We start from the raw sequence: 12505 nt of genomic DNA, 5'->3' as shown, positions 1-12505 counted from the left end.
GAAAGTAAAACATGAAGTGCACACATAGCCGCAGCCGGCGCTGAACATTCTATTTACAGTAATTTATAGTAAAACATGACTCCGTATCCATCCATCTGAGTAGTTCATGTTAAATAGTCTGTAACCATTACTCAAAAGAATATTTGTAGAACATGATGTAGCTGTGATAGGTTTTAGGGAAAGTAAAACATGAAGCGCACACATAGCCGCAGCCGGCGCTGAACATTCTATTTACAGTAATTTATAGTAAAACATGACTCCATATCCATCCATCTGAGTAGTTCATGTTAAATAGTCTGCCACCATTACTCAAAAGAATATTTGTAGAACATGATGTAGCTGTGATAGGTTTTAGGGAAAGTAAAACATGAAGTGCAAACATAGCCACAGCCGGCGCTGAACATTCTATTTACAGTAATTTATAGTAAAACATGACTCCGTATCCATCCGAGTAGATCATGTTAAATAGTCTGTAACCATTATTCAGTTCTTTGTGTTAATGATCCCTGTTCCTTCCACTACATGTACTAAAAGTGTATAAACTGCAGTTTTGTTTTCAACATCATTAAACCTATTTACATGCATGAGAAGCGTAGCATTCTGTTCTTTGTCTACTTCCCTGCACTACACACACTGTCACTCCTCACGATTTACACTGTCAGCAAAGCAAACACATGGCAGGGGTTTAATGTACTTAAACAAAGCATGACACACATCCACAATTTTCCTTTATACACCTACCAGTCCGCAATGCTCTCCGCGGTACTGTAATTTGCCGGTATTTCTTCACACAAGCAAGGAGTTGTATATCTGTCTGTTTTGCCGGTATTTCCTCACAAAAAGAAAGAAGTTAGCATTTGTTCTGTATGTCATGCTTTCTTTAAATACGTTAAAATGTGATGAAATACCGGCAAAAGAGACAGATATACAACTCCTTGCTTGTGTGAGTAAACACCGGCAAATTACAGCACTGCGGACTGGTAGGGGTATAACGGAAAAGTATCCTATATTCCTACTAAACAGTTGGGCAATACACAATTTATTCTAGAATTGTATTTGCTGATTAATTAAATCTGAGACCTAGATGTTCCTTGAATTTCAATGGGAATAGTAATAGATATAAGGTGAAATTAAACCTTACTCCTATAAAACACCCAAAGGGACCAGGCCTTCTTAAAATGTTAAAAAGTAGATTTACAAGGCAGTGGATTTACTAAGTACAATAGTTATGCCAGCTGTATAAAAATGTATTAAATAAAGTGAAAAATAACAAATCCGTTTTTATTACTCAAAGGTTTTTCCACATTTATTGAAAATTATGATTGTGATATTCAAAGAACGTCTGACATTTTTACTAGTATATAATTATGTTGAAGTTTGTTTAATGTCCTTGCATAACAGCTAGTCACTATGCAGGAATTTAGCAGAGTTTCATATAAAATAATTTTTTGATTCTAAATTATATAATTATTTGCATGTACATGTACATCTGGAGCATTTCTCCCCGGGCCTCCGCTGAAAACAGGCTCTGTGGAACCTAGTCGGACTTTCCCGGTCAACAAATGATAAATAAATAAAAATAAAAAAATAAATGTTTTCATATATCCAACTATGCTTAGTCTTTCTTCATAAGAATTTGGATCTACCACCAGTAAGGCTTACTGTTTCAGATAATGTCTGTTTTATTGAAGTCACAGAGGATTTTATTGATACTAGTTTAAAGCCTTTAGTTGTTGAAATATTTGGTTACAGTAAAGATGCAAGGATTTTTACAGAGATTACAGGGCAATTAATTTTTTACCCACTGATATATTGTTTACGTTTGACAGTTTTGGTTTATGCACTAATATAATAAGTGAAGATGGAATAAAATGAAGCAGGAGGTTAACAACTATGAGTCTAGGTATACCAAGATGCTGTTAATACTGACGGAAAGTACTTTAATATAAAACATGTTTTATACTAACAACAAATATTAATCTGCAATGAATGTAATACCATGGGGTCATTTCTATCTATTTATACTTTTGTTAGTCCTTTCAAACAGGTAAAATAGGAATTAATTTATGAGCAACAACTTCACCTGAACATTTAAGTGAAATTCATAATCAATATATGAAGCAAGCCCTTTTTAAATATAGCTATAGTCTGGACAGTTATGTACACTATTAAGTTTCAGACCTTGCAAATTCTTATTAGATTCCTCCTGAAAGAGGATTTTAGTAATACTTTATTAAAAGCTAAAACTTGATGGCAGTGAGCAATGAACATTCATCACTGGAAAGGAATGAATAATATGGTTTTGATAAAATCTTATTTAAAGAGTAGACTAATTAGTAAAACAAATCCTTACTGATTTCTTAATTTTTTAAAAAAGTTTGGTTAGCAGTTAGCTGCTATTTTTTTGTATGTATATATGGGTATTCTTCTTAGAAGGCCTACTTCTTTTACCTAACCTGAAGAAAAGCTCAGGAAAGTGAACCACTTGTGTGCTGGTAAGTTAATTTTATAAATAATACTGCTAGGTTTGCTAACTTTTCATTTTAAAACTTCTGGACATGTACATGAAAGCAAAATGCATGTAATTTTGGTACCTGACATGCAAAATATCAATACCTCCATGACTATCTGTATTGCCTTTACTAAAGTTGGGTTAACTTCAAGGTCTAACGTTTAAGACACTTCATCATCCAGTCCAATCACAATCCTGTCCCTTATTTTTTCATCTTAGTGCTGTTAGAACCCACAATTTTCTGCCAGTACATACAGTCATCCATCAAACACTTGAACACACTCATCTGTAATTTACACAAACAATAATGCCCAACATCATGGTGTGTTATTGTGTAAATAACGCCCACCCAGGGGTGTTCTTGTACTTACTCTGTTTGAAATGGTTGTCCCAGTATATTGCTTCTTGTTAAGAAGCAGCAGCATTCAGGCTACTCTTCCTAACAAATGGGCTTTCTCACCTGAGGAGCATGGTACATCCCACCCTGATTTTCCAGTAGTCATTCCCACTATTTGTATAAGTGCACTTTATGCTGAGGAAGCATATATGCTGCCATGGATTTGAATAAGTTTTCCATAAAACCTGTGTTGTATACTAAAGATCAGGGAAACAATAGGTAGCTGGCAAATTAAAATGATCTTGGAAGTCAGTCTATTATCTTTTACCCTTTTTTCGGAAATCAATCTGTCAGTGAACTTTTTTCTTAGAAATTGATCTGCTGGAATGCCAACTTAAGCAGAAGGATTTTTGAACACCACTGATGTGTAAATAGATGTGCAGTTTTTCATGACAGTGACAATAAAAAAGGAACTTCTTATTTATGCCTAAGGTGATCTCTGGTATATCTATAAACTGACTGTTCAGGTTCCAGTCTTTTGACCCATTGTATGAGAAAGAATAAGAGTGAGAAAATCTGCTGCATCAGCTGGATATCCTTAGACGGCTTAGAACTTATTTTGAAAAATAAATGCCACCAGAAGGACTAATTGGCTATTACTATAGTTTATGCTAAGGAAGCAAGCATTGGGTCTGTACACCCCTGGAAGGGCGTTATATACACAATAACATACACCCTGGAGAACAATGGCCTGCCTGTAAAACTGCTGTGTTATACTTACTTATACATTTTTTTGTATATTTTAATGTAAAATAGTTCCTCAACATATGTAAATAGTGTTGGAGGAAGCATTTTACATCCAAAATATAACACTTTAAAAAAATATCCAGGTATTTATTTTATGGTCCCTTACTCCTAAAACTTTTGGTTTGTTGCCAGTCACTGAATATTAAAGTTACTAAATAATGACAGACATTTGAGTTTCAGACTTATTTACTTCAGAAAATTCATGCTAACACACATCCTTTTATTTAAGCAAATTTGTAATTTATGAGAGAAATAGTTAAATCTGTTTCTATTTTAGAGCCTTTGTTAACCCTTTATTTTAGGCTTTATCCAGATTTCTTCAGCTGAAAGGCCCAGAGGTACGCAAACCTCTTCACTGCTGCTGCTGCCAGTAGTTGATCTCCCTCTCCCTCTCTCTCACACGCACACGCACACGCAGACACACACACACACACACACACACACACACACACACACACACACACACACACACACACTTCAGAACACAAATCATTTAAAATATGGTCCTATTTTGAGCCTTTGTCTCCTGTTAATTTTAGGCTTATCCAGATACCTTGAGCTAAAAGGAGAGGTACACAAACCCATATCTCTCAGCTGTACAGATTTTTTCCTTATATTTTTGGTTTGTTTCTCATAAAATTCTGGTTTTCTGGCAAATCATTGAGGGTTGTAGTCAGAAAATAATGACAGTCATTTGAGTTTCAGACTTAATACCATGCAGAAAATTCATGTTAATGCAAAACCTGTTGTTCTATCTACTTTCTAAGTTTGTAACAGCAATATTTAAAAATTGTCCCTATTTTTTGGTCCTTTGTCCCCCCTCCATTATTTATAGCTTTGTCCAGATTTCTTTTTTTTCAAAACTTGTCCAGATTTCTTGATGTAAGAGGTTGAGAGATATGTGCAAACCTCTTAACTGCTGCCAGGGGATTGCTCGCTCACTTTCACTCTTTCCTCTCTCTAACACACACAGTTTCATCTGCTTTCATACACACATTCACTCACACAAGATCACTTGATCACTCTCTCTCGATCTCTCACACACAGTCTCTTCTGCTTTCATACACGCAATTCAGTCACACAAGATCACTTGATTGCTCTCACTCTCTGTCTCGATCTGTCACACACACAGTCTCTTCTGCTTTCATACAAGCACTCACTCACAGAAGATCACTCAGTCACTTTCACTCTCTCTCAGTCTCTCACAGACACAGTCTCGTCTGCTTTCATACACGCATTCACTCACACAAGATCGCTCAATAACTCACACTCTCTTGATCTCTCACTCACACAGTTTCTACTTTCATACACACATTCACTCACACAAGATCGCTCGATCGCTCTCACTCTCTCTCTCACACACAGTCTCTCTTCTACTTTCATACACGCGTTCACTCACACACGCAGACAGAAACATAAACCGACATACACACGCGCACGCACTCTGTTTTCGGTTTTATTTTTTACACTCGATAAACAGCTGTTTAGTGAGTGTAAAATATCATTTTCTCTCTCACTCTCATACATGCATATACTCTCGCCCCCTCTTCTAAAGAAGTTATACTGAAATCAGTACAGTGCATATGCCTCCTGACATCCTTGCTGGTACGAGGTTTCAGGACAGCTGTTCTGACTTCCTAATGTTACAACTTAGAATTTCAAGCACACTATTCAACAGTGGGCTAAGTTGATGTTAAGTGCGGAGCTTTCCAGACAATCCAGAACACTTGGCTGCTCAGGGACTCTCCTGCAGATAACTGATTTTATTTTTTCCAGACAATATGCTGTCCGGAAAAGGCAGTCTCTGTTTTCCTTACAGTGTCCCTTAATTCTGGACAGTCCAAAAGAATTCCAGATGGTTGATAACCCTAAATACTGCAAATTTTATTTAATTTTTTTATTTATCCTTTTGTTGACTTGGTTATTCCCACTAAGCTAGCAGCCTCTTTTCATTGGAGACACAAGGTGGTATTTACACTATATGGGGGAGTTTGGCCCAGGTATCTGGGAAATTCCACTACTCTTTGAAGCTGCTAGATGGTACTGGAGGGCTCCTGCACCAGCAAGGAAGAGGCCTTAATGGAAGCTGCAGTAAAGAAGAAGAGAGAACAGCTATGGAGGGTTTGTTGGTGGAAAGTGAGGATTTGGAGAAAAAAGTATTCAATGTGGAGCTTCAGAATGTAAATAAAGATTCTTGTCTAGTGGATGTTACAAATGTACAATGTTTAGCTTTCTCCAGGGAAAAGTAAGCAAGTCTGTTGAAGTGATGCAAATAACAGAACTGGCATCAGGAGGGCTTGCAGATGTTCTGTTAAAAAGAGTTGAGCAGGATAATCCAGGTGATAGTTCAGTTGTTTCATTGCATGAGATGGGAGATAACGTTTTCAGAAGTGCTGATGATGGTAATATGGAAAAAGAACCAGGTGATGTGGCAGCAGAGAATGCAGCAGTTAAAACTTATGCAGCAGTGACAGAAAGTAAAGGAAGAAAGCAGCAACAAACCGAGTAGGTGTCTGGTTTTGTGGCAGCAGATAATCCAGTAACTAAAACTTATATAGCAGTGACAGCAGGCAAAAAAGGAAAACAGCAACAAACTATAAGTAAAAGTGTTTTTAAAAAGAAGAGAAGTCCAACTGTGAAAATAAGAAATACAATCACACTGTAATAGACATATGCATAAGACAATTTGGTAACTGTTCTGGGTTTTAAAGCTCAAGAAATTCAGCCTTTCCTACATATTAGGACAGAGATGTTTTGTGACAACATTTGAAACTGATGGACTGATGATGAAATTTCTGGAACTGTATAACAAAAAAGACACTTATCCATGGAACTATTATTTGTTTTCTGGTAATAACTTAAATGTTAAAAAATGTTACTTTGCAGTTCAGAACTGATGAACTGGAAGTAGACAATGTTAGAAAATGCATGCAGAGTCTGTGTGAAACTGTTAATAATACTATGAAAGTGATAGATTAGAGAAACGTATAGAATGAAGGGTGGAGGTTGAAAGCTGTTTTGAAATGTGAAAAAAAACATGGTGAAACACTTGCCAAGTGTATTTTTTGTGGTAGGTTCTTAGAGGGATATTAAGAAATGATGGCCAGCATAATTCCTGCTTCCTTTGAGCGGACTTTTCTCATTTAATTGAGTGTGACAAGGTATAGTGTAACCACTGTGGGAAGAAATGTCATACAGCAAGAAGGTGTGTAAAAAATTGGACACTTTTGGATGGATTATCAAGCGCAAACAGTAAATAATGAAAAAGAAGGGGAAAGGGAAGAAAACATACATGAGGAATGACAGCGAGAGGCTGTCTCGAGGATGAAATAGGTGAAGAAAAAACTGGTGAAAGAAATTTGGAGGGGAAAATGAGGAGAGAGAGAGATAAAGCATTGAGTAGTAGAGGTCAGGAGAAGGGATTGATACTAATCAGTTTTTGAAGTTCTAGGCAGTGAAAAAATCTGATTCTGATGATCAAGGATTTATTTGTACATTAACCCAGAAAAAATATTTAATTAGGGAAAGAGGAAAAAAATAAGAAAATGAAAAATTTAAAAATATTTCTCCTAAACTTAAAAAGAAAACAGGGATATTCCAGCAGGCTCGAGTGAAGTCTGGTATCCCAACTTTGACCCAGAGACTGACAGGACTAACAAGAAACAGAGTATAAAGGGTAAGTCCAGATAAAATAACTTTAGCTAGCAGATATAGGAGACTCTGTCTCTGATACCCTCCCTGTGGGGAGAATAAAAACACCTTGTTGAAGTTTCCAGTAGTTTTTTCAGTTAAGTAGGTAGTTTCACTGCACTCTCAACACTGTTTAAAAGCTGTTCTTCCTTGTGGTCTAATTCTATAATAGATTAAACTGTCGCTTTCTAAACAAAAATTATATGCACAGTGCTATAAACAGATATTAGTAACATCTAAACCATAGATCACTGATACCTATGAAAAATTCCTTTTTATTTTGTTTTGACATATTTGTGTTACTTTGTGCTAACTAAATAGCACATTTTTAGTATAACACACCTACAATGCAGGCAAATCACTTTACAGAAACAAATATTTGAACAAGAAAACTTGTCAAAATTAAAAAAATATATATTGCTCACAATAATATATTACATGACTGAATACCAGTGTTTCAAATGTATTTTAGAAAAATGTAGGTTCAAATCCTTTAAGTATAACAGCTGACAGCTAACAGGTTTGAACATAAAATCAACCTAAGTTACACATTGCACATTAGTAACCTGTATACACTCTCTCAAACACACACACACACACACACACACACACACACACACACACACACTTTATTTGTATTCTAATTCAGAGATTGCCATTGCCACAGAAAATGTATTCCAGTATGTTGCTAACCCCTCCACCAGGGTCCTAACCTTTTGTTGATCACCTGCTTTTGTGTCGACCGACACAAAAAAGTCTGGAATACTAGTAGCATTTGGGAGCAAATTTGAGGAAGCCAGGAATTATGCAAACACATTTAACCCACTATTTACCACCATTTTATAGCATACTTATTGGTGAGAGTGACACAATTATATTGAGTAGTAGTCAGGGATAGAGAATGCTATGAAAGTGAAACAGATAACTGGGGAGAAGAAGAAAGCAAATTCAGGATTTTGAGAAACAATAAGGTGTGCAGGCCAAAGACTTGGAATTCCCTACACTAAGAGCTTGGGCTGATATGTCTGGGGCCCTCGCACTTTGTAACAGTGCTGTGACAGAAGACAGGAGAATGAATGAATGAGTAGTATCATACAGGACAGGACACAGGCCTGGAAATAGCTAAACAATTATAGGATGATTGTTATCACTTTCAGTCCTGAGACACGACAAAAAGGTTTCTGCAGAGGTCACATAGACGTCTTAAAAGCCACTAGACTGCAGGAAGGGAAATGTCATGTCTTCATCCATTAAAGATCTTACTAGTCTATGTACACATGTTTCTGTGACTAGGTAATGCCTGATGTAGACGAGGAGAAATCAAGTGAAATGGTATACTTAGCCTTTAAAATAGGCCTTTGACATCACAGAGCATATGATTATGGCCAAGTTAAAAGTTGCAAGAGGAGAGCAGTCAATATGGAAAGTAGAAAAGATGATAACAGTAGACAGATGGCAGTGACTGTAGCAATGCCTAGCAAAAGGCTAGTGAGATTATGTAGTATTCATGTCAAACAGTTTTGCATTTAAAACAACAAATAAGTTGGGTTGCAGGACTGATCTGTTTACCAATGATAGCAAAATTGGTAATGGAGGTGGTGGATGCATAAGGGCAACATATAAAGGCCCAAGAACCAGTATGATGGACTACAAAGAGAGGACCATGACAGTTATAGGAAAAGTATGGATTGGAAAATGGGGGGGGGGTAGACTGTAGCAGATAATGATGTTCAAATACTAATTTTACTTATATGGCTTGACCTTTCAAATTAATTTCTAAATGTATCTACAAAAGTTTTGAATTAATACATAACCTTAACTCACTAATGATCCAAGTGCAAACCCATCACAATGTGTTTCTTAACACATCCAGAAAGGGTTAGTGACAATAAAATAATGCATTTATTAAAATGGCATGTTAAAAACAATGAAAAATATTACTAGTATTGTTTGCAAAACTTGCATGATGCTATAAATAAACAGAAGTTTATTTTTTGTTTTCTAACTTTAAACATTGCCTTGCATAAGTGGGCTGAATGCAAACTAGATATCTAGAGAAAAAAGTAGACATTTTATATTTATTAAGCCAGCTCAAGGCAATAAAATGCTAACATACAATTCAAAATACTATATTCAAGATCTGTTTGCTCAGCAAAAAGAATGTTGTCATGTCAACAATGATTACATCATTTAATTATTAATTACACTAAAGTTAAAGAATTCTGTTCAAGTCTTTCTGTATGTTTCAATGGAGTCTACAGTCATCAGTAATAGTAAGGCATTTCTGTTTTAATTTTACAGATTGTAAACATAGGACATGATTTCTGCAAACATATCACCTACTACTGATTAATGCCGTATTATTCAAAGAACAAAAGCCTTCTCTTAATGGGACTGGTACTTACTTGGTGCTGACACATTTTTGTCATGAGTTGTCAGGCTGAAGAGTATGGCCTAGACAACAGAAACCTCAATCTTCTGAAATGCAATAGGCTTAACACTAATATATTCCTGAAAAATACATTGACTGGTAAACTACAGAACAAACAAAACAGAAGCATGTCTCTATTGACAATTTTAAATTAATATGCATCCCACAGTTCCTATTATATTGCAAGACTATTTACTTATTTTCTGGTACACGTCTTGTTTTCTTTTTGGTGGCGTAGTAGGCTGATTAGAATAACAGTAGTTGAAATGTGTTTTCAGAAAAATATGCAAACAAGCAAAATAAATGCATGAATGAATAAGTTGTTGTTGTTTGTCTTTCGGCTTTTCCCAGCTAGGGGTCGCCAAAGCGGAACTCCAGTCTGCTAATGATTGGTAGTTGTTTTTTATGGTGTCGAGTTGCCAGCCCGACTCCCAACCTTCAACGAAGGCACGCCCATTCAACGCATGTCTTTCGAATGCCCACTCGACCGCGGGGAGGACATACAGACTCTACACAGAAGGCACTCCCAACCCAAGCCGAGAATCGAACGGGAGAACCTCTTGCTGTGAGACAACAATGCTACCGCTGCACCACCGCGGAAGTCCGCTTGAATGAATAAGTAAATAAGTAAAAGAACACTGAGTACCTGACATATTTTTTCAGGGAATTATGCTGTTGGACTTGTGTATGGGGACTAGTTATTCACAATCAGAGAAAATAAGCATGTTTAAATGCTGACGTTTGTGTACTTGTCAGTTCAGAATGTGAAGCTACAAGGTCACTCGATCCCCACTGCCTGCAAACAGGTTCCCTTCAGAATTTCGAAGCTCAAAACTTCGAATTGCATATAACTGAAGATCATTTGTTCGAAGTTTCAAAACTTCGAAATCCTGAATGGAGATCGGCATGCAGTACGGACCATGAGATTTCCCTTGTCCTCGCTGTAGTGCAATCTTGGAGTTGGTTTATTTAAGTTGCGGGGGGTGGGGTGGGGCTTGATTTAGATGGTGTTTTGGGGGGGGGGGTTCACAATTTTGAGATTCCAAGATCTTAAGATTCTGAACTCGATATTCTGAAACTCGAGATTTTGGGATTTCGAAATTTTGTAATGAACCCCTGCAAACATATGCTGTAACTACTCATAACATATAGAAATGTGGATTATATAGATGACAGATCATAAGTCTTGGTCACCTTGATACATACAAATAAGTGATGAAACTGAAGTACTACAACTGCCATTCCTTTAGTTTTAATCATTAGCTCTAAAGACAGACACGCTCTTTAGTAATCTTTACATTAGTAAAACTCATTATGGTACAGTCAGCAACAATGTGAACAGGTAATATTCCAGACAATTTAATGGATTCAGATACTTATAAACGAGAAAAGGAAAATACGTTGCCTTAAAAATCCCCATTACTCATCTTTAATTTCACTTAATTTCTCAGAAAATTGTACATTTAACTTACTGTGAAAGTACTGAATTATCTGCTGTTAAGAGTGTCAGAGCTGAAGAGCATGTGTTCTGTCATGCTTGAGTACTCAGATGTATATTTAGATTTAAATTTGATCTGCATTTGCTGACAGACTTAATCATGTCACTTGATTTTTTTTTTAATTCATACTCAGTCGCATTTTCCTTAAATGTACCATTATTTTTTCTAAAGTATAATTTGCAAAATAGTAAAAGAAATTCATTCAGTACAGAATCATGCATTTCTATATCGTGTCTTGTGAATTAAGGATAAGTCTTAAAAATCAATAGCACAGAACCAAAATTAAGTATACTCATCAAAAAAATGGTTTTGCTCATTCAGAAAACAGATACAGTCAAAATATATTCTTGGAAAGATTTTTTTTTTTTTTTTATGAGAAGAACAAGTTGCACTCTAAATGTATGATCTAATTCTGTAGTCATCAAGAGAATATATATGTATATATATGTATATACACACACACACACACACACACACACACACACACACACACACACACACGAGTTAAATGGGAAAGCTTGAAAATTATGCAAAATTATGTAAAAATTAAGAACTACTTTAAGGCATATATGAACTTGCTTCTGTCATTTTAAATCATGGAATTATGGTTTTTAGTCAAACAGAAAGAATGTTCTCAAAGAAGAGGAAATTTGTATCTAAAGAAAGCAGTCTCTTTTGATGTAACAGTATAATGGCATCCTGTACAAAGTGATTGCTATGCATCATTACTTCAGTTGTAATTTGCATGCTGTTATGGACATTAACTTTCAGCTGTCACATAAAAATTGAAAGATTATATAAAACAGGTTTTATTTAAGCCAAGACATTTATGCACTTTTAGCTGAGAATACTGTAAAAGAAAAAAAAATCATCAAATACCCTCAGCAAACTTCAATGAGATTATACAGGCTGGCAACTAAAATAGTGAACACATTAACAGAAGTACTACAGATTCAAATAATCTCAATGGGAAAAACTGCCCTACCAATGAATCAGCCAAAAAGATGTTTTCATGGAACATCAATAAAAGCAGGTGGCGTCATATTAAAGTACTGGAAAGGGAAGCAGCATCAGGACAGTTACAATGAAAGATAAGTGGCCATAATAACTTTCAATATCTGAAGGTCACAGTTACGTTACACATCCAAAAACTGGTTTTCTACCTGAAAAGTTATAAAAGCTGCACACAGCACTTTGTTCAAAACACATAGACTCAACAGAGGAGGTAG

This window comes from Protopterus annectens, chromosome 8.part0 (genome assembly GCF_019279795.1).
Source record: "Protopterus annectens isolate FY-2018-M chromosome 8.part0, PAN1.0, whole genome shotgun sequence".
NCBI lineage: Eukaryota > Metazoa > Chordata > Ceratodontiformes > Protopteridae > Protopterus > Protopterus annectens.
Note: the sequence above shows the minus strand (reverse complement) of the source record.